Source organism: Balaenoptera acutorostrata, chromosome 13, assembly GCF_949987535.1.
Source record: "Balaenoptera acutorostrata chromosome 13, mBalAcu1.1, whole genome shotgun sequence".
Taxonomy (NCBI): domain Eukaryota; kingdom Metazoa; phylum Chordata; class Mammalia; order Artiodactyla; family Balaenopteridae; genus Balaenoptera; species Balaenoptera acutorostrata.
In genome coordinates, this window is record NC_080076.1 from 86,084,882 (window position 1) to 86,106,317 (window position 21,436).

At 41.9% G+C, this 21,436-nt stretch overlaps 1 protein-coding gene across 6 annotated transcripts in view; it reads right to left on the reverse strand.

Moving 5' to 3' along the window:
- The window catches only part of CLIP1 (CAP-Gly domain containing linker protein 1), a 126,136-nt gene that overhangs the window by 92,519 nt on the left and 12,181 nt on the right, over nucleotides 1-21,436 (reverse strand). The window contains exon 1 of one of the 6 annotated variants that reach the window (XM_007189576.3): nucleotides 17,252-17,437. The exons of the other annotated variants lie outside the window; for them this stretch is intronic. The gene's annotated coding sequence lies outside the window, so the exon portion shown is untranslated. Of the gene's footprint in view, nucleotides 1-17,251; nucleotides 17,438-21,436 lie in introns of those variants that run through there. 6 annotated transcript variants of the gene reach the window in all.

The window sequence follows — 21,436 nt, forward strand, 5'->3', positions numbered from 1 at the left end:
TAAAAATGGAATCACACTGTATGTTGTGTCTGGTATCTTTCACTCAGCATCGCTTATACAATTCACATCGCGTGTTGGTGTGATTTATTCATTTTCATTACTGTATGATGTACCATTTCCTTAGTACCACTTTATTTTACTGTGACAGACACTTCTAGAGTGATTTCAGTTTTTGGCTCTTATAAGCAATGCCGCAACGAGCATCTCCGTGCACATAAACACATTTCTGTAGGGCACTGACCTAGGAGTTTAATTGCTGGATTGTGAGGTAGGCATATCTTTAACATTTAATATCCCTCTCCTTTTCCCCTGCTGTGTATGAGTTCCAGTTCACCAACACTTGATATTGCCAGACTTTAACTTTGGCCAGTGTGATGTTGAGACATTCATTGTGGTTTTATTTTGCATTTCTCTAATTAGGAACAAATTTGAGCATCTGCCTATGTTCACTGGTCACTGCAATTCTTCTTTTGAAAAGTGCCCATTCAAAACTTGTCTCTGTTGTGTTCATGTCAGTTGTCTTTTACTCATTGATTTGTATATATTCTTGGTACTAATCATTTTTGAGTTACATCTGTTGTAAATATCCTCTCCTTCTCTGATTATTTTTCATTCTCGTCATGGTTTTTTGATGAATAAAAGTTCTTCATTTAAAAAAAATAAAAAAAATAAAAACCAACAATGTTGGTTTTTAAATCTTCCAATTTAAGTTTCTTCTTCATGCATTATTAATGAATGCCAAGTCAGGCTTGCTTTAAAAAATCAATTCACTGAGAAACAACAGATCAAAGTCTTGGTCATGGTACCCATAAAATGTAATGATCCTGAAGCAACAGCTCTGCATAGTGTTTCAAGGTCAGTGAATGTCACATTGAAACTAATCAATTCCAAAACACATGCTAAAGGAAAAAAGATATTCTTGCCTCACTAATACACTGAGAATATTTGAAATTTTGATACTTATGATCACTGAATCAACAGTTTTGGATCTAAAATAAGATACCCCCATCCTCCCAACACCTGAGGACCACAACACCAGAATATTATAATTTAGAAATAATTGTTATCCTTATTATCCTAGTTGAGCCTTACAATAATACTATAGATTAGCTACTATAACTATTCCTTCTTTAGTGAAGGAACATCTCAGAAACTAACACATGTATTTCCTCATTTGTTAATGACCTGCCACCTAAAGTTATTCAGCTAAGAAGCAGCGAGGTGAACACAAGTGTGATTCCAGAGCCCAAGTTCTTTCCCTAAATCTAACGTTCAAACTCAGAAGAGACCACACACAATTAAAAACACTAGGACTAAAAAAAAAGAAAAAAAAGAAAAAAAATTAGGGGGCGTCCCTGGTGGCACAGAGGTTAAGAATCCGCCTGCCAATGCAGGGGACACAGGTTCGAGCCCTGGTCCGGCAAGATCCCACATGCCACAGAGCAACTATGCCCGTGTGCCACAATACTGAGCCTGCGCTCTAGAGCCCGTGAGCCACAACTACTGAGCCTATGTGCCACAATTACTGAAGCCCACATGCCTAGAGCCCGTGCTCCTCAACAAGAGAAGCCACCGCAATGAGAGAGGAGCCTGCGCACCACAATGAAGAGTAGCCCCCGCTCGCCGCAACTAGAGAAAGCCGGCGCACAGCAACAAAGACCCAATGCGGCCAAAAATAAACAATAAAATAAAATAAATTAAAAAGAAAACATTAGGACGAGTATTACTAAAATGACCTACACATGTACAGTGCCGAGACTGCACAAAGCACAAATATAAAACTGCCTTATTTGTGTCTCAAAATAGCTGTGAAGGTAGGTGAACAAATATCTTTATGCCCATTCATGGACAAAGAGAATTAAGGTCTGAGAAGGTAAGTGACTTTCCCAAGGTCAATAAAATTAGTGCTGGCGCTTTTGGGACCTGGTACTTCGCTGAACAGATTCACTCTCTGAAGGAAATCTTCCCACAAGATGGTCATCCATTCATTCAACAAATATCTCCTGAGAAACTACTATGTGAAAGGTACTCTTTCATTTTCTCACTGGCCGGTGGGGTAAGCAGGAAAGGAGAAACCGCTGGGAGGCTCAGAGAGAGTGCTGAACACACAAAAATATTTGTCTTTGAGCAGAGAAACAGGAGCTTACTAGGGAAAGGTAGTAGGAACGCCAAGCAGCCCAAAGTACACGTGAGGCTTGTGGTCATGAATTAAAAGTGAAACCAGTCTTCCGTTATTTTTTCTCTAATAACAAGCTTCTGCTCAGGCACAGATATGAGGAAGGTAGATAGCTAAGTTCAACTACAATCAAAATTCTGCCAGTTAAATTAAAATAGAAGGGAAAAGCAAGGGAGGTGATGGTGATTTTAAAGGAGTGTTTTAAAGGAGTGATTAAAATGGCACGGGGGATCTGAGACGAGTAAAAAGGGAAGTGAAGACAGGGTGAGGTCAGAGTGAAAAATTGGATCAGAGGTCTCAAAGAGGATGAAGGATTGTTAGAATGGAGACACTGGATACTCAAACGTGCATACAAATTTGGGGATCTTTTTTTTTTTTCCTTTAATGTATTTATTTTATTTATTTTTGGCTGCGTTGGGTCTTCACTGCTGCGCGTGGGCTTTCTCTAGTTGGGGCAAGCGGGGGCTACTCTTCGTTGCGGTGCGCGGGCTTCTCATTGCGGTGGCTTCTCTTGTTGTGGAGCACGGGCTCTAGGTGCGTGGGCTCAGTAGTTGTGGCGCACAGGCTTAGTTGCTCCGCGGCATGTGGGATCTTCCCGAACCAGGGCTCAAACCCGTGTCCCCTAAATTGGCAGGCGGATTCTGAATCACTGCGCCACCAGGGAAGTCCTGGGGATCTTGTCAAACTGCAGATCCTGATTTGGTAACTCTGGGGTGAGGCCTCAGATTCTGCTTTCCAGCACTCCCAGAGGATATTAATCCTGCCATTTTGAGGACACGCCCTCCCCTTTGAGTAGCAAGGGGTCAGTGGATCTGAGGTGGTGTTTAGAGTGAGAAGCTTGAAGGCTCTGACCGTGGGGATGGAACTCAGAGGCCTGAGCGCTAAAGGGATTACTGGTAGGACTGTGGGAGTCTAAAATACAGGGACTGGAGGAGGAGATGTGGACAGCAAGAAGGAGGCAGAAGCTAAAAGGAGTGAAGGGAAGAGGCTGAGGTCAGTGGATATCAGCATGGTAGAGCCTCGAAGGGGCTGCGGTTTTTGAAGCCCTGAGAAGTAGCAATTTACAGCATCACACAACACGGTCAAGTCTGAGGTAGGCCCTTGAGAGGGCTGCAGGGGAAACAGTGTCTTCAGAGACTAGACAAGGCAAGGAGGGAAAGAGACTGTTCAGAGAAGAGGCTGGTGACGGAGAGAGAAGACTGATAATCACAAACATGAACTATAGAAGGCCGAGTTGAAGAGTTTGGAATTGGGCTCAATTAGCAGATGAACCCAGCAGTACAGAGATGAATGGTTAAGTATAAAATTATGTCTTACATTGTAGTTAAGCAGGGTACTTAAAAAAAAAAAAAAAGGGCTTCCCTGGTGGCGCAGTGGTTGAGAATCTGCCTGCCAATGCAGGGGACATGGGTTCGAGCCCTGGTCTGGGAAGATCCCACATGCCGCGGAGCAGCTAGGCCCGTGAGCCACAATTACTGAGCCTGCGCGTCTGGAGCCTGCGCTCCGCAACAAGAGAGGCCGCGACAGTGAGAGGCCCGCGCACCGCGATGAAGAGTGGCCCCCACTTGCCACAACTAGAGAAAGCCCTCACACGGAAACGAAGACCCAACACAGCCATAAATAAATTAATTAATTAAAAAAATATATATATATCAGATCCTGCCACTGTTCTACTAAAACCCTTAAAAAAAAAAAAAGTGGATTTGTGAAGAAAGCAACCTAAACATAAAAGTCTATGTTTTGTAATAATCAGTTATAAAAACAACATCGAAAGTCAACATAATGGTAATGTTCAATTTCTTAAACTGGGTGGGGTGTACATGGGTATTCACTCCATTGTTCATTATGTGCCCACAAATCTCCTGGGGATCTTGTTAAACTGCAGATTCTTATATATGTATACACATACATTTCATTATGAGTAATTTAACATAACATGAAATACACCAAAAGAATGAACATAACATGAAATACACCAAAAGAAGGAAGAAAGGTGACTGTGCATTGCCAAACTAAAAAGAAGCACAGCCCAAGAAGTCTAGAAAAAGAGTTAAAAAGAAAATGTGTATTTTACTCACCCTGGGAAAAGGTTCTCTGGAAAATAAACATAGGGAGTCTACGAAGCAGACTTGGAAAAGCTGGGTGAAAATCAGCATTTAAGGACATTTGAGACAACGCTCCAAAATCCTTTGCTCACATTATGGTCTGGGTTTCTAAGAGCGACCAAAGGGAATGGTGCCTTTTGGCATTTCACTCATTATAAATACACAAAGTTACATTTTATAAACTTCAATCTCTGAATTTGTTAGTATGAGTCTAATCTCTGAGTATATGGATTAAAGAAAAAAGTTTCTGAGCTTACAAAGTGGAGGGTAAGTTCTCTAAGACAGGAGTGACACAGAGACAGGCCGTCCTGCCAACCCTGATTTTTCTTACTTTAACACAGCGGTTCTCTAAGTGTGAGCCCTGCACGCCTAGAGCACCCAGAGACCCTTTCAGGGAGTCAAAACTATTTTCATAATATTGCTAAGACGTTAGTTGCCTTCTCCTGCAATGTTGACATTTGCACTAGTGGTACAGTAGCAATAGTGGGTAAAAAGTGTAGATGCCATAATCAAGGCAGTAGAGGCACACTGTACTATTCTTTTCTGTATTCAGTGCTTCCAGAAAAAAAAAAAAAAACTACTTTCACATAAGAATGTGATAAAGCACTTGCTAAAGCATAAAAATGAATAATTTTATTAAATTTCAACCTTGAATATGTGCCTTTTTAATATTCTGAGTAACAAAATGGGAAGTCCACGTGAAGCACTTCTGCTGCACACCCCTGCACCATGACCGTCTCAATAAAAAGCACACGTGCACACACACACACACAAAAAAAAAGCACACGTGCAACTGAGGGGCAGGCTCAATCAGCCACTCTGTTCAGGGAACACCATTTCCACCTGAAAGAATCCCTGACAAACTGTGGTTACTCACACTCGGTATCTCCAGCAGACACTTTCTTGAAAATGAACTATGTGAGCCTGTCACTTCAAGGAAAACAACTATTTGTTGACAATGATAAAGTTTAAGCTTTCAAGAGAAAGAATTTTGGAAAACCTATCCTCTGATGTGAGCTTGAGAGCTTCGCAATACTACAGATATTTCTGATGAGATCAATGGTTAACAAACATAATTTTTAATGTGCCAATATTTGGAAGATCTCATAACTCAGTAAATCAATATTTTCTTTTTTTTTCCTTTTTTTTTTTTTTTTTTAATTTTATAGCTACTTTATTTATTTATTTATTTATTTTTGGCTGTGTTGGGTCTTCGGTTCGTGCGAGGGCTTTCTCTAGTTGCGGCAAGTGGGGGCCACTCTTCATCGCGGTGTGGGGACCGCTCTTCATCGCGGTGCGCGGGCCTTTCACTATTGCGGCCCCTCCCGTTGCGGGGCACAGGCTCCAGACGCGCAGGCTCAGTAGTTGTGGCTCACGGGCCCAGCTGCTCCGTGGCATGTGGGATCTTCCCAGACCAGGGCTCGAACCCGTGTCCCCTGCATTAGCAGGCAGATTCTCAACCACTGCGCCACCAGGGAAGCCCTAAATCAATATTTTCTAACCAACAATGTATAATGTTATAAAATCCCATATGGGTAAAGGGTTCATTCAAAGCACAAATTAGACCAATGGATTTTTACGTAACAATAAAAGTTCATTAATATAGTTTGAGACGCCACCTTTAAGAAACTACAGCCTATCAAGTTTTTGGAGTAGTATTTTTTTAATACATAAATTTATTTTATTTATTTATTTTTGGTGTGTTGGGTCTTCATTGTTGTGCACGGGCTTTTCTCTAGTTGCGGCAAGCAGGGGCTATTCTTCATTGTGGTGGCTTCTCTTGTTGGGGAGCACAGGCTCTAGGTGCACAGGCTTCGGTAGTTGTGGTACGTGGGCTTCAGTAGTTGTGGCGCACGGGCTTAGTTGCTCTGCGGCATGTGGGATCTTCCCAGACCAGGAAGATCCCACCTGTGTCCCCTGCATTGGCAGGCGGATTCTTAACCACTGCGCCACCAGGGAAGCCCTGGAGTAGTATTAAAGAAGAAAATCCATAATTATCTGAAAATGCTCTTCCTTTCCTATAAATCTGTGAGGCCAATTTTCTTCACGTACTTCAACCAAAACAATGTATAGGGACTTCCCTGGTGGCGCAGTGGTTAAGAATCGGCCTACCAATGCAGGGGACACAGGTTCGAGCCCTGGTCCGGGAAGATCCCATGTGCCATGGAGCAACTAAGCCCACGCGCCACAACTACTGAGCCTGCGCTCTAGAGCCCGCGAGCCACAACTACTGAGCCCGCGAGCCACAACTACTGAAGCCCACGCACCTAGAGCCCGTGCTCCACAACAAGAGAAGCCACTGCAATGAGAAGTCCGCGCACCACAACGAAGAGTAGCCCCCGCTCGCCTCAACTAGAGAAAGCCCGCGCGCAGCAACGAAGACCCAACACAGCCATAAATAAATAAATAAATTTATTTTTTAAAAAAACATGGGGCTTCCCTGGTGGCGCAGTGGTTGAGAATCTGCCTGCTAATGCAGGGGACACGGGTTCGAGCCCTGGTCTGGGAAGATCCCACATGCCACGGAGTAACTAGGCCCATGAGCCACAACTGCTGAGCCTGTGCATCTGGAGCCTGTGCTCTGCAGCGAGGCCACGATGGTGAGAGGCCCGTGCACTGCGATGAAGAGTGGTCCCCGCTTGCCGCAACTAGAGAAAGCCCTAGCACAGAAACGAAGACCCAACATAGCAATCAACCAATCAATCAATCAATTTAAAAAAAAAATGTATCACTACAGATTAAATGCAGGAGTTCACTTCTATTAAGCTTGTCTTCTGTTAAAGCCAGACATTTAGAGAGATTTGCAAAAATGTAAAACAATGCCATCTTCTCATTAAATTTTTTACTTTAAAAAAGTTATTCTTCATTAAAGAAATATAACATGTATGGGTTTATTATTATGTCTAATGAATTAATAAATATTTTAAAATATTTTAAGTTTTACTTCCTAGTATGGTAAATATCAGTAGATAAAACCGACAAATAAAAACTCTTTGGAGACCTCAATAATTTTTAAGAATGTAAAGGGGTCCTAAGGAAAAAAGTTTGAGAACTGCTGCTATATGCATTTTTGCTTTACATTTTGAGTCACAAAGGGCTTCCCAGATTATAAGGCCTTCCAAAAGCATGTGCTTCTTGTTCAGATAATTTTAGATCTGGATGCCAAGTTAGCAAGCACAGGATTTACTACTGTATTACCACTGATACAGCATTGTGCTAGGGGTTGAGTGATGTAAGGAGCCTGAACTTACAATCTACAGGAAGACCAGATGTGTGTACATAAAGCAACATGAACACAATGATGCACTGACACCGGGGTATTTGCATATGTAAGACAGACATTTCTCTAAGGCAGATATCAGATGGACCGGAGCTCTCAATCAGCACTTTTCAAAATGTGCAGCAGCAGTCACCTGGGAACTTACTAGAAATGCAAATAATTTGGGACCCTCCCCCAACCTACTGAAACGAACTCTGGGGGCGGGGCCAGCTATCTGCATTTTAAGCCCTTCTGGTAACTCTGAGGCTAACGTTTGAGAAACACTGCTGAACAACTGATAAGATCAGAGGTTCATTTTCTCAATTACATGCACATGAATCACCCACATGATCGATTTGGCAAATACCCCTACAGAAGCCCTGGTGCTTTCACTCTATGCTTTTGTTTCAGGTTTTTCACTCAGCCTTGAATGCCCTTTCCAAGCCTAGTTATTTTCATCTGCTGAAACCTTACTCAAGGGCAAATTCAGGGATACAGCCAGCCCACAAAACCTTCTCCAATGAAAATGTGTTCATCCTTCAATTTCCCATAGAACTGAGTCTGTATCTCTTTCCTATCACCTAGCACACTGAGCTGGGTGTACACGGCCTATTGATTCTACAGATTACAAATGCCCTGGGGGGAGAAACTGTATTTTAGTCATTATATCCCTCATGATACTTTATAAACTATGCTCGCTACAAAAAATGAGAAAAATAGTCTCAATCGTTTAAATGAGTTTACAAACCAGTTGGGATATACCCAATATTTTAAAAAGTTATTCTTGGTGCTTGCTACAGGTGACAGAAAAATATATGACGCAGGCATAAGCTCAAGAATTTATGATGCAGTTGGAGAGAAAAGACCCACATATATGAAAAATAACTAAGAACACAATGCAACTTGTGTGTCAAAGGAAAGTAACAGCTGTTGGCAGTCAGGATTTTTTAAAAGGCAGAAAAATTTCAGAAAAGACCAAGGAAGGAAGAGGAAAGGTATAAAGCATGTGAATAAGACAATGAGACGCTCAGTTTGGCTAACATTAGGAGATTCTTGTAAGAAATCAATTTAGAAAGTTAAATGAAAAGGAGACTTTAAAGAGCCTTAGAGGGTGATGGTCTAGTTGGGTGGGATGGGGGGTGGGGAGGGAGCGGATGTGTGTATGCATATGGCTGATTCACTTCGCTATGCACACAACATTGTAAAGCAATTATACTCCAATAAAATAAATGAATGAATGAATGAATGAATGAATAAAGAGCCTTAGAGGGAATTCCCTGGCAGTCCACTGGTTAGGACTCTGAGATTTCACTGCCGTGGCCGGGGTTCAATCCCTGGTCGGGTAATAAGATCCCACAAGCCACAAGGTGCAGCCAAAAAAAAAAAAACTTTAAGACTCTACTGGTACAAGACAAAAGATGTCTAGAGTTTCCCTTTAGGCCCTATATGTATTTCATTTGTTCATTTCAGTTATCTTAACCTAACCACCATTACCAAGCAAAGATTTAAACCGAAGGTTGGCAGCCCCTTTTCCAGTGGCATGCCGAGTCTTCATTCACTCCAACCATGGGTGCTTGTAACAGATGGGGGCTGGCTGCTGGGGTAGGTCTTAAATTTCAGGGAAGAACCATGAGCACCAAAAGACGATGATTAAATTGCAAATACAAAGAAAGGTTCTCATCTAAAACCCTTCGGATAACACCTTAGCAAGGATAAACTTGGAGAGGCTATAAAGATTGGATACCACTGAACACAAATGACAAATTCCAGAGTTTTCTACTACTCTTCGCACTGCGGGAGGGGAGGGGGATCAGATATGCCACAACCTACTTTGCCTTGATAACTTTTGGTATCTTAGCATAAGCTGCTCACCCCAGTTTACAAGTCAGGCTGAAAGCTAAATATTCTAGGTCTGCACTCTCCAATATGGTAGCCGCTAGCCACTTTAAATTCTTTTAAAACGAAATCAAGTTAAAGATTTAGCTCCTCAGTCACACCAGCCACACTTCAAGCGCTCAAGAGCCACAATGCAACATATAGAATAATTTCCACCATCACAGAAAGTTCTATTGGACAGCACTGTTCTAGAACCTCCAGGAACCCTCTACGTGCCAAATGAACAGTATCCTTCAAAGTGACCACCTGAGGAAATGGTAAGTTTATTTGAATAATACTGCTTTGGTCAAAATATTTTTAACTCTTCTTTTATTTATTTTTAAAAATTTATTTATTTTTATTTTTGGCTGCATTGGGTCTTCGTTGCTGTGGTCGGGCTTTCTCTAGTTGCGGCGAGTGGGGTCTACTCTTTGTTGCGGTGCGCGGGCTTCTCATTGCAGTGGCTTCTCTTGTTGCAGAGCACGGGTTTTAGGCGCGCGGGCTTCAGTAGTTGTGGCATGTGGGCTCTAGAGCGCAGGCTCAGTAGCTGTGGCGCACGGGCTTTGTTGCTCCGTGGCATGTGGGATCTTCCCAGACCAGGGCTCGAACCTGTGTCCCCTGCATTGGCAGGTGGATTCTTAACCACTGCGCCACCAAGGAAGTCCCCTTAACTCTTCTTTTAGAAATAACTTCATGGCTTCCCTGGTGGCGCAGTGGTTGAGAATCTGCCTGCCAATGCAGGGGTTACGGGTTCGAGCCCTGGTCTGGGAAGATCCCACATGCCGCGGAGCAACTGGGCCCATGAGCCACAACTACTGAGCCTGCGCGTCTGGAGCCTGTGCTCCGCAACAAGAGAGGCCGCGATAGTGAGAGGCCCGTGCACCGCAATGAAGAGTGGCCCCCGCTTGCCACAACTAGAGAAAGCTCTCGCACAGAAACGAAGACCCAACACAGCCAAAAATAAAATAAATTAAAAAAAAAAAAAAGAAAAAAGAAATGCAGTGTTGGGCCCCATCTCAGATTTAGAGCCTGCATTTAAAAAAAAAAAAAAAAGAAATAACTTCAGAGACAATTTATAAGTTGCACTTTATTAGTGAACCAAGGCGACAGTGACCATCTCAATCTCTCAGTACTCTTCTTTGGACTTGGCTCTTAAAACACTACTAGCTGTTTCCAAAACTTGAATCCAAAACCTCAAAAATATAATGACGTGCAGCTACTGAACATAGCAAAAATTTATCCAAGGCATATGGGCCAATTCCAACAGTTCGAAAAGTATTCATGAATGGCTTATCACTATAATTAATGAACACCTCCATAAATGAAAAAACCAAGTTCTGGTGTATTTTTTTCATTATTTTTAAGGCAGTCACATCACTTTATTATCCCACCTTCCAAACTATAATATTGCAACATCTACCACACACAAGAACTCCCAGAATCCTTTATTTACACCACTGACTGATGCCACAGTTCTAATATTTTCCAAGCCAAAAACCGTTTGTAAAATGAACAACTCATTTCTGAATAGTCAACAATAGCTACTGTTTTGCTAGTACATTCTCAAATGGGAGACAGAGAGAGACCTACTTCCAAAAGCCAACTACGTAGCAGGGAGAAGAGCCCCAGGCCACCGGCAGCTCAGCTACACAGTCCCTTCTGCCTCCCTCCCTCTCAGTGAAAGGGTTACATTTCCACCTAAAAACGGGAAGCTTTGTTGCCAAACATCAACACCAGAGGAACAGTTTTTGTTTTGTTTTGTTTTGTTTCTGTGTAACCTACAGGTTTATTTTAAGAAGACAAAAAAGCCAAGCCTGGAATAAGCAAAACTTTTGAACTAGATTAACAGCCTGTGTTTGTGATTTAACTCCTAGATCTGATCTAAGTAACAAATATAAAAGGGCAAGATATTTATTTCAGGGACGCAAATAACCTTAAAAGACCTATCCTCTTTGGTATTTCTTAAAAAGAAATGTGCGTTGTATTTCTTGAGAATGTCAGCTTTACTCAAAGTTGGGATTTCAGGAAGTAGGACTATTCTTCCACCCAACAAACAAATTGTCTTCTGGGACTTCCCTGGCCGTCCAGTGGTTAGGACTCTGAGCTTCCACTGCAGGGGACACGGGGTTCGATCCCTGGTTGGGGAACTAAGATCCCGCAGGTCACAAGGGGTGTGGCCAAAAAAAAAAAAAGTCTTCTACCCTCTATGAAGTCAAGGACAGGTACACATTTGTCTAGTGTGTTAGATACTGGAAAATACCGGCATCTGGGGAGGTTTCATGAGATTAAAACAATGCCGGGACATAGAAAACGCCACAGATACTAGCTATTACTATTTTTAAGAATCCAAGCACCCCACTTTCCTCTCAGAAAGAACCTTTCTCACTACACATCATTGGACAGGAAATTACATACAAATCACTCTCCCATTCTAAACAAACAAATTTTCAGAGGCAGAAGATACTGTTCAAGACTATAACCTTCTCAAAACACAGAATATATGCTTACTGCAGTTATTCCTTTTAATAAGCAATTTAATAAGCAATCACCTATCATCTGCCTCATAAAGGTAAGAACATTGAAAACATCCAGATAAAGAAAAATTTTACTTGTAGTAAGAACAGTGGTTTAGTTACAAGGACCTTGAACGGGGGAGGAAAGAAAAGACCCTACTAACGAAGCCCAAGTTTGGAGGTGACACTACTGCCATCTAACACTTTATGCAAGACACAGAGAGCAGGTACTGCTCCAGCCACCCCAGAAAACTGCCACAGTGTCATTTCAACATGCCTCTGGGATCACTTCCCATCTGCTAACACCCACTACCATTCAGACCCCATCCTGATAACCCTTCCATGAAAGAGGTCTTGCAAAGTGAATGAAAATTCAGAAGTTAAAGATTCAGTTCTATTCTCCCTGCATAAGAATATATGCTGAGGGCTTCCCTTCCCTGGTGGTGCAGTGGTTAAGAATCCGCCTGCCAATGCAGGGGACACGGGTTCGAGCCCTGGTCTGGGAAGATCCCACATGCCGCGGAGCAACAAAGGCCCGTGCACCACAACTACTGTGCCTGCGCTCTAGAGCCCGCGAGCCACAACTACTGAGCCCACGTGCCACAGTTACTGAAGCCCATGTGCCTAGAGCCCATGCTCTGCAACAAGAGAAGCCACCACAATGAGAAGCCCGTGCGCTGCAACGAAGAGTAGCCCCCGCTCGCCGTAACTAGAGAAAGCCGCACACAGCAACAAAGACCCAATGCAGCCAAAAAAATAATAAATAAATTTATTTTTTAAAAAAATGCTGAAAGCACAGAAATGCTTTCAATAGTGAAAACTGATCTAAAGCAGTTAAATATTGTCCCCATAGATAAAACTGACTTTAAATAGGCAATTTTGAGTGTCTAAAACCTATGTGTACAGGACGACTCATTTCTGAAAAGCCAATTGAAGGAGACTCCGACACATTTGGAAGGGAACACACCAAGCAAATCTAAAAAAGCCTCCTCGTCTCAAAGAAAGTAAATGTTTTAAGACTCTAGGTCATGTGTGTTTAGGAAAATAGGGACATGTGACTGTTACAGAGGGGAAAAAATAGGGAATACATAGGACAATGCTTTAAAAAAGAGGTCTACTTCAGAAACTGGGATGTTGAGTCTCTCGAATACTGACATGCTTTTCGGGGGAAAAAGCAGTAACAACAACAAAAAAATTTTGCCCACTTCATCTCTCAACTCATGGGAATAAACTTAGGAAAAGGGTCCAATATCTACTTAAATAAAAAAATAGGAGGGTGCCCTCCCTGGCGGTCCAGTGGTTAAAGACTCCACGCTTCTAATGTAGGGTGCACGGGTTCAATCCCTAGTCGGAGAACTAAGATTCCCACATGCCATGCAGCCAAAAAAAAAAATAGGAGGGAATAATTTATCAAGTGCTTGCACCCAGCACACAGGAACACAGAGGTCCTTGAAATTTTTGTTTGTTTAAAGGAGGACAATCCTTAAGAAAATTATATTATGTATTAACCCTTAGAGACTAGATTTCTGGATATCTGTGTGAACCAACACCTCTTCTTCCAACTCCCACTAAAACAAGTACAAAGAGCAAAGCAATATATTCAGAACCAAATGGTGACAACCTCTCAATTGTGATATATCAGAATTTAGGCCTCTAGGTGATTAATTTATTTTATACCACTGACAAACCAAGTCTAATCATTCCAAATTGTTACTTGTCTAGTGCTATAGATACATTTTCACAGAGCAAAAATATTATGTTTATTTGCAGGGAACAGGAAAATTGACAGCAAATTTCATAGCTGATTGAGCCACTGGTTATCTACATACCTATTCACACAGCAAAATACTTCTGCTCTACTGCTGAGTTTTCTATTTTCAAATGTCCTGCCAGAGGATACTTTAAAACAGTGATATTCTTATCATTATACATTATTTTTCAATAAAATACAGAGGGTCCAACGTCAGTGTCTTTACTTTTTATCTACTGAAGTTGCAGAAAAGTCGACACAAATCTAGCAAAATGAGACAAACCGGTACCTCATGGTGTCTGCAGAATTGCAAACTGTCTGCCAGGCCTCACCTCATATCCAGGCAGAAGTTGGGCAAACACTGTGAGCAATCCTGGCTGTGAGGTCACAATGACATCACAAACAGGGATTCTGATGCCTGACCGCCTCTAGGAGGCAACCTCACCACGTTAAAGAAAAACCAGAAGGTTCCATAATCCTGAACCTGGAGCCGATGACCCAAAACAGGCACCTTGTCCCAAGAAATTATCCTCCCACGTAAAATTAAGCAGCATCATTCTCCAGTGTTGACCAGCATAGGCAATGCAGGTGAGCAGAGAAAAGCTCATCCACCTGAAGTTAAGTATGCAGCTCACCACCAGGAAGGTATTTTTATATACTTCAAGTTTGCAAGTTTTTATTTCAGTTCAGTTTCAAACACCTTTCCTTAGTATTCTGTCCTGGAAAACTAAGCTATATTTAAGAATTCTGAAAACTGAGTAGGATGTAAATCATAAACTTAAAATATCACCTTGGCCTTGCCACTCTACCACATCGCTAACTTCACCAATCCCAATATTTATTTACTAAGAGGAATAAGGATTATAATGTGTAAGCTAGAGGCTCATTTCGAAAATGCCAGAAGTACGAAGCCTCACCACAGCTCCACAATAGTGTATCTTTGCTAAGAAAAGCCAAAAATGCCAGAGTGTTGTCATTGTTGTGGTTCCCTCCCCCCACCCCCATGAGTTCTGGAATTTTCAAGCCAGCACAGAATAAGAATTAGTGACATTTTATTGTTACTTCTAAGAGGTTAAACATTCTTAAATTGGAAGGAAATGTAATAAACGATTAACAGTAATTACCTCTAGGTGATGGGATTACTGGCAGTTTTTAATACCCTCTTCGTGTTTTCTTGGGTTTCTCAAATTTTATTTAACGAACAGATATAATTTCTTAAGCAGGAAAAAAACCTTTAATGACTTTTTTGGAGCCACAGTAAAATGGGCTTCAGCCAGGGAGTGAGGAAGCAGACTGTACTGTGCTATGTGCACAGGAACACGAAACCAACAGGCCAGTGTAAGCAGTGAGAAGTGGGTACCCATGGGGAGAGGCTAGGTGTTCACCAAGCCGACTTCTTTCTCTTCCAGGAGTCACAGACCCCGTTTCCCAGCTCCCTTTGCAGCTCAGGGTGACCACGTGACTGAGTCCTAGCCAATGGAATGAGAGCAGTGCCTGGGATGTGTGCACTTCTAGGCCTCCCCCGTAATATCTTCCCATTCTTGGCCCTTCCGGTGGCTTGATGGAGATGAGCAGGGCAACCTCAAAAGCATGGATGGAAGACAATGTGATCACAAGTCGGAAGAAGCTTGAATCCCTGCATCACTTCTCTTCATTCCCCCATCAGAAAATACCTACCCTGGACTCCTCCATAACTGAAAATAAACTTTCATCCATTTAAGTCATTAAAATTAGTGGAGTCTGCTACAGCAGCTAGCTTTTCTTACCTAACACAGTGGCAAAGAGATAAAAACTCTTGCTAAGAGCTTTGGAATCATCTCAGCTAAGTAAACTCAAAGAATATTTTAGGATAAGCACCTGAGACAGAAATGCTTCACATCACAAAAAGCATAATTATATGAAAGATAAATAAACGCAGTGGTTAAGAATCCGCCTGCCAATGCAGGGGACACGGGTTCAAGCCCTGGTCCGGTAAGATCCCATATGCCGCAGAGCAACTAAGCCCGTGCGCCACAACTACTGAGCCTGCGCTCTAGAGCCCGTGAGCCACAACTACTGAAGCCCGCACGCCACAACTACTGAAGCCCGCACGCCACAACTACTGAAGCCCGCACGCCACAACTACTGAAGCCTACGCGCCTAGAGCCCGTGCTCCGCGACAAGAGAAGCCACCACAATAAGAAGCCCACGCACTGCGAGGAAGAGTAGCCCCCGCTCACCACAACTAGAGAAAGCCCGCGCACAGCAATGCAGACCCAACACAGCCAAAAATAAATAAATAAATAAATTTATTTTAAAAAATAAATAAATAAATGTACTGTATTTTTTTTTTAAAAGAAAGCAAAAAGACATTTTACTGGGACTTCCCTAGCGGTCCAGCAGTTAAGACTCTGCGTTTCCACTGCAGGGGGCGAGGGTTTGATCCCTGGTCGGGGAACTAAGATCCTGCATGCCGCGTGGTGCGGCCAAAAAAAAAAAAAAGACATTTTACTGGCAAGAGCAAAATATGTTTAAACAACACGTAAGTCTGACTGTATGTAAGATAAGACTGATGATGAGTTGATAATTGTTCAAGAGTTAGGTGATGGTACGACTCACTTTTCTTTTATAAATGTTTGAAATTTCCCATAATAAAAAATTTTTATTATAGAAGGTATTTTAGTAAAATCCAAGCTCCACCTTCTTCCTCACCCCCTGTAACCTAAAAAAAGCTTAAGCAATTTACAGAAATGAGAGGTTCCTCAAAATAAGCAGTTCCCCACAACAAGCACGGTATAAATTATGTCCAAATGAAAAGAAATAATAGTCTTCATAATTCTTCTCTGATTTCCTAAGGTTTTGTTTACTCTTTTGTTGTTGTTTTGCGGTTTTTGTTTTTGTTTACTGTTATAAAAAATGTATTGTTTTTTTAAAAAAACATTAGGAAAAGAGGGTTAGATTAGGAAATGAAACACCTGGATTCTGCCCCAGCTGGATGACCTTAAACTAGTATTTAACCCCTTCCTGGAACTCGGCACTGTCATCTATATAACCTAAGGATACTCATTACATTAAGATAGGTTTCTAACTCCGTCCTTTCGTAGTTCCACTGTTTCAGGTTTCAAATCCAAACTCCCTCAGTGACAGGGCAAGGATTCACAAGTGAAAGGACTTGTGGCTCAACCTCTGCCAAAGTAAGAGTACTCTGCCATGAGGGAAGGAAGAACCACACCTGACAAGATCGGCCTCTAACAAGTGCAGAGTCTCCTGGTGCTCTCCAGCTCGGCACCGCATCCTCCGAGGCAAATCACATCTCCACACTCCCCCACAGTCCCTTTACAGTCCATGTTGCCCCATCAGCAACATGAAAATACTCCTCTATTGACCAAATCTGGAAATTCTATCGGGAGGCAGAGGAGAGTTGAAGAATTTGCAATGAATTTAACCTGCCAGGAGAGGGAGTTTAACAGTGAGCCTCCAAAAACAAGCTGCCCCCGACTGCAGAGTGAGCACCTACCTGGACGCTCAGGTTTCTGCTCGGCCCTGCTGGGTGCCCGCGAGGAGACCGGGCATCAGACAGGCTAAGTGACTTACCTGCAGACAGCTGCACTCTGAGACTTCTGAGCTCCTGTCTATTTCTAAAATGTTAAAAGTCCATGCACTTTATAATAGAAAGGAAGGGGGAAAGAAGTTCTGGTTTAATGGAAAGTCTAGTTTAGAGAAAGATATTTCTGAAGCTAATTTTCAAGTCAAGCTAGAGAGAAAAACTCAAAGGCTGTGTTCTAATATCATGTTCCTGAATTTGGGAAGTTCATTCACAGCTTAATCCCCTCCCCTGAAGTCACGGTTACATAAGCGTCTGTTGCCTGCTGTGTCACTTGCTGTCCCCCACCCCCAATACAGGAGCCGCCTTGTAACCTGAGCTCCTCTGCTTCAGTCACTGAAAACACTTACACAACACCCTGGTCGCTTTCCAAATTGACTTGTACTTCTACTAAGGAAAGCCAAGTTATTCCATTTTTTCCCATCTTTCAGTTTCATTCACATTGATATTTCTGTACAGACATAAAACACAAAGTTGAAGATCATTTTCGTATTTTCTTCAATTCCTGAGTAAAACAAGGAAGGTCAAGTATTTCAACTTCACAGAAGGATAGCAAAGCACAATCAATAAGCTGGTAGGCTTGCCTGGGGCCAAGTTAAACATAACTCATCTCCTAGGTGAACAGAGCAGATACTCCTCGTATGGGAACTGCACAGTCATGCCTATTTATACACCCAAAGCCCACACTCCACTGCTCCACGCGGCACACCCCCACGTGTAAGGGCTTCTGGGGGACACAGGAAATGAATGACTCTAGAAGAATACAAGCAGACACATCGCCTCCTCAGAGGTCTTTTCTGACCGCTTCCTGCCCTATCTCCTCCTCCTCAGGACTGCTCTAGCCACCCTGCAGTCTGCTATAATTGAATGATGAATCATACTCACTCCTGTTTGGTTTGCACATCATGCTATGACTAAGTTTCTCATGGTCGGGGATGAAATTTGTCTCTGCATCCAACGGGCCTAAAAAAAGTATCTGATACACAGCAAGAGTTCAAAAAAGTCCTGAACTGACTCAACAAAACAAGAACACCAAAAATGATGCAATACTGCAATTTCCAAACTAAAGCATCATCTTCTAAGCATTTGATGAAGATGACAATATTATAAGGTTTCCCAACCCTGGAGCCTCCTTTAAAAAGTAGGCCAATGAGGCTATGGGCAAACTGTTCAATTACCACCTCCAGTGAATGCTATGTAAGAGCTGTAAGTCTCAAATTAGATTACCTTTGTTGACACAGAGATACGTGCTCTGTCCAACAGAAATATAATGCGAGGCAAATGTGTAATTTTGAATTTTCTAATAACCATGTTTAAAAAATTTTTTAAACCAGGTGAAATTAATAACCTATTTTTATTAACCAAATATTGATATATGCAAAATATTACTTCAAATGTAATCAATATAAAATTATTAATAAGCTATTTTTACTTTTTTTTTTTCCTATTAGGTTTTTGAAATGCAATTGTGTATTCTATACTCAGATCTCAACTTGGACTTGCCAATAGCCATATGTGGCTTATGGCTACTGTACTGGACAGTGCAGCTCTAGAACATACGCTTAACGTAGATTATAAGGTAGCTCTCCTCTTGACATCGATAATGAACTTGCCAATCAGATACCCCAAGTCCCCGTGGGTATGCAACATTCGTCTTTCCTACCTCATTACAACACACATGTGCGGGAAAGGAAAAATGTGTAAACTCTTGAATGTAAAACTGAATAATTTAATTGTTCTTAAGATAAAAAAAGAAAAAATAACATTTCTAGTAAGAGGACCTTTTTTTTTAATTTTTTTATTTTTTTTGGTAAAAGGACCTTTAAAATATCTATTTGACAGGGATACATGATGTATAAAGAAGCCTTGCTTATAGCACAAGGCACTGCCCAGTAAAACTGATAGCTCAATGCAGCTTGAAAACACACCCACACAAAACTCAAAGCAAAGTACAGAGATTATATTACAGATGAAAATTTAATAAGTGTGTCTCAATATACAAGAAAGGAACCTGAGAGGTAGTGACTGGCAGATTTAAGGGCAATGTAGCAGGAGGCAGCGTTTCAAGCACGAAGAGGGGCGTGAAAGCATCGTTCTACTGAAGTGGCGTCACGCTCAGCTGCTTCTGGCTTTCTGATTGCAGGAAACCAACATAGAGTCAAGGAAGGGTGGAATAGGAACATGTGGAAAGACAGGCCTGGAGACTGGAGGGGAAAACTATAGGAGAGAAGGAGGGGCTCAGGATGAAACTGCATTGTCAGTTATTCATTTCTTACTAATCTGTTATTTTTTTCCCCCAAACTTTAGTAAATTGGCTTTGACTTAGAAACAGTCTAATGGCTATAATTTAAAATGTAAGACCCAGGGAAGAAAAAGCAATGTCCCAAGTTTTAACATCTGGGAAACACGTCAGTCTACTGAATGAAGACACAGAACACTCCTTGGGGGGTGGAGAGGGGAGCATCTCCTCCAGGGCGAGGGTTCAATGTGCAGGAATGATGATGAGTGACGTGAAGCCACCTAAGGTCAGCCTAAGGCCTGGGCCTCCCAGAAGCTTGCCCCTTGAACACAGAAAATGTGTGTGATGTCACCAAACACAGTTTAGGGCACAGGCCACCAAAGAACCACTGCTTCACATTAGTGTGACAGCAAGTGAGATAAACTAAAGTGAAGAGTGAGCAGGGAATTGGAGCCATTTGGTTTTAGCAGCAACTAAGTGGTTGGCTTAAACGGTAAAGCGAGAGGTAAGTCTGCTGAGGCTGGCTGATGACAGAGAGGGAAAATCCAAATGGCCCCTCTGTTTCTTTATTCCACCATCTTCAGCAGAGCATTCCAATACTCAGGAATAACGGAAAGATTAGCCAGGGGAAAAGGTCATACAGCCCTCTCAGAAATAAACATACACAAGACGTGAAAGAGAGAAAATGAGAGAATCTATCTTCCAGAGAGGTGACTGTCCTTCCGAGTGCTATGCCTAAAAGGGTGAGGCAGTGTCTCAAATTTGTTCAGGAGGCCAGGGCATCTGGAAGCAGTGGTGTTCTTAAGAGAATACCATGAAATACTGAGATACAGTACAAAGGCTAAAACATCTAAATGTATCCATAGCAGCAGAAGACGAAGACAAACTAAGAAGCCCTATACAAGGTGAAAAATGAAATTAAGAAAACCACTGTTCATTATTTAGTTTCTTGTATACGCTGGAAAAAGTAGCATCTCAGTCTAGCCTAAAGATTACTAGCATTCTCCAACAATCACCTGGCTAAAGAAACAGAACCTTCTAAGGACTGAAGGTTGCCTGATATCTCTCTCACAATTCATTCACGTTATTTTGGTACTGCTTTTGATAAATTTACAGTTAATCCACAAGCTGAAGACAGAGCTAGTAATAATTTATATTCGTGGAGTGCTAAGTTTATACTTTTCAGAAATCATTACAAAGCATGACACAAAACAATAACGTAAGTTAAAGGGAGGGAAAAGGAGACATGGGAGACACAAGTAAAATTAAAATGTAAAAACACCAACTTAACTGTGGTGCCACTTGTCAGTACTTCCATTCAGGCCCACATGTACCAAATTTACTACCTTGTTTTTACAGGATTTACTTATACTAACTCCCAAGAGACGCATGTCGGAGTAAGAGTACTAGCATTTATCCTTCAAAACCGTGGTCCTCACCGTCTTCACTTGCAACAAGGAACTATTCCTTGTTGACTATGGATCAATGTGCCTTTCATATGGTAGATTCCTTAACAAATATTTATCCAATATTAAAGCCATGTCCTTTTTTTAAAAAATTCCATTGTCAACAATATTCCTAAACACCAGTATTTCCTCAAAGATTTCCAACCCCTGAGCAGCCCTTGCTACCCAGACTGATGACAGCAACAGGACAACCCAGATGTCAAAGAACTCTTGACGGGTTACTCAGGGGTTGGAAATCTTTGAGGAAATACTGGTGTTTAGGAAGAGTCCAGGAGGCATAATTCTGGGTCTTCTTTAGCCTTTTGTCACCTTATTGTACTAGAGGACCACTAAGATCTGTTTTCACTGATACTTATTTACATAAGTATTTATATATTTCATACACAATACACAACTTTTTAAACGGGCCAGACTCAAATAGCTTTAAAATTAACACAAAGATTAAAAACACAAACTACATATCTCTAGCA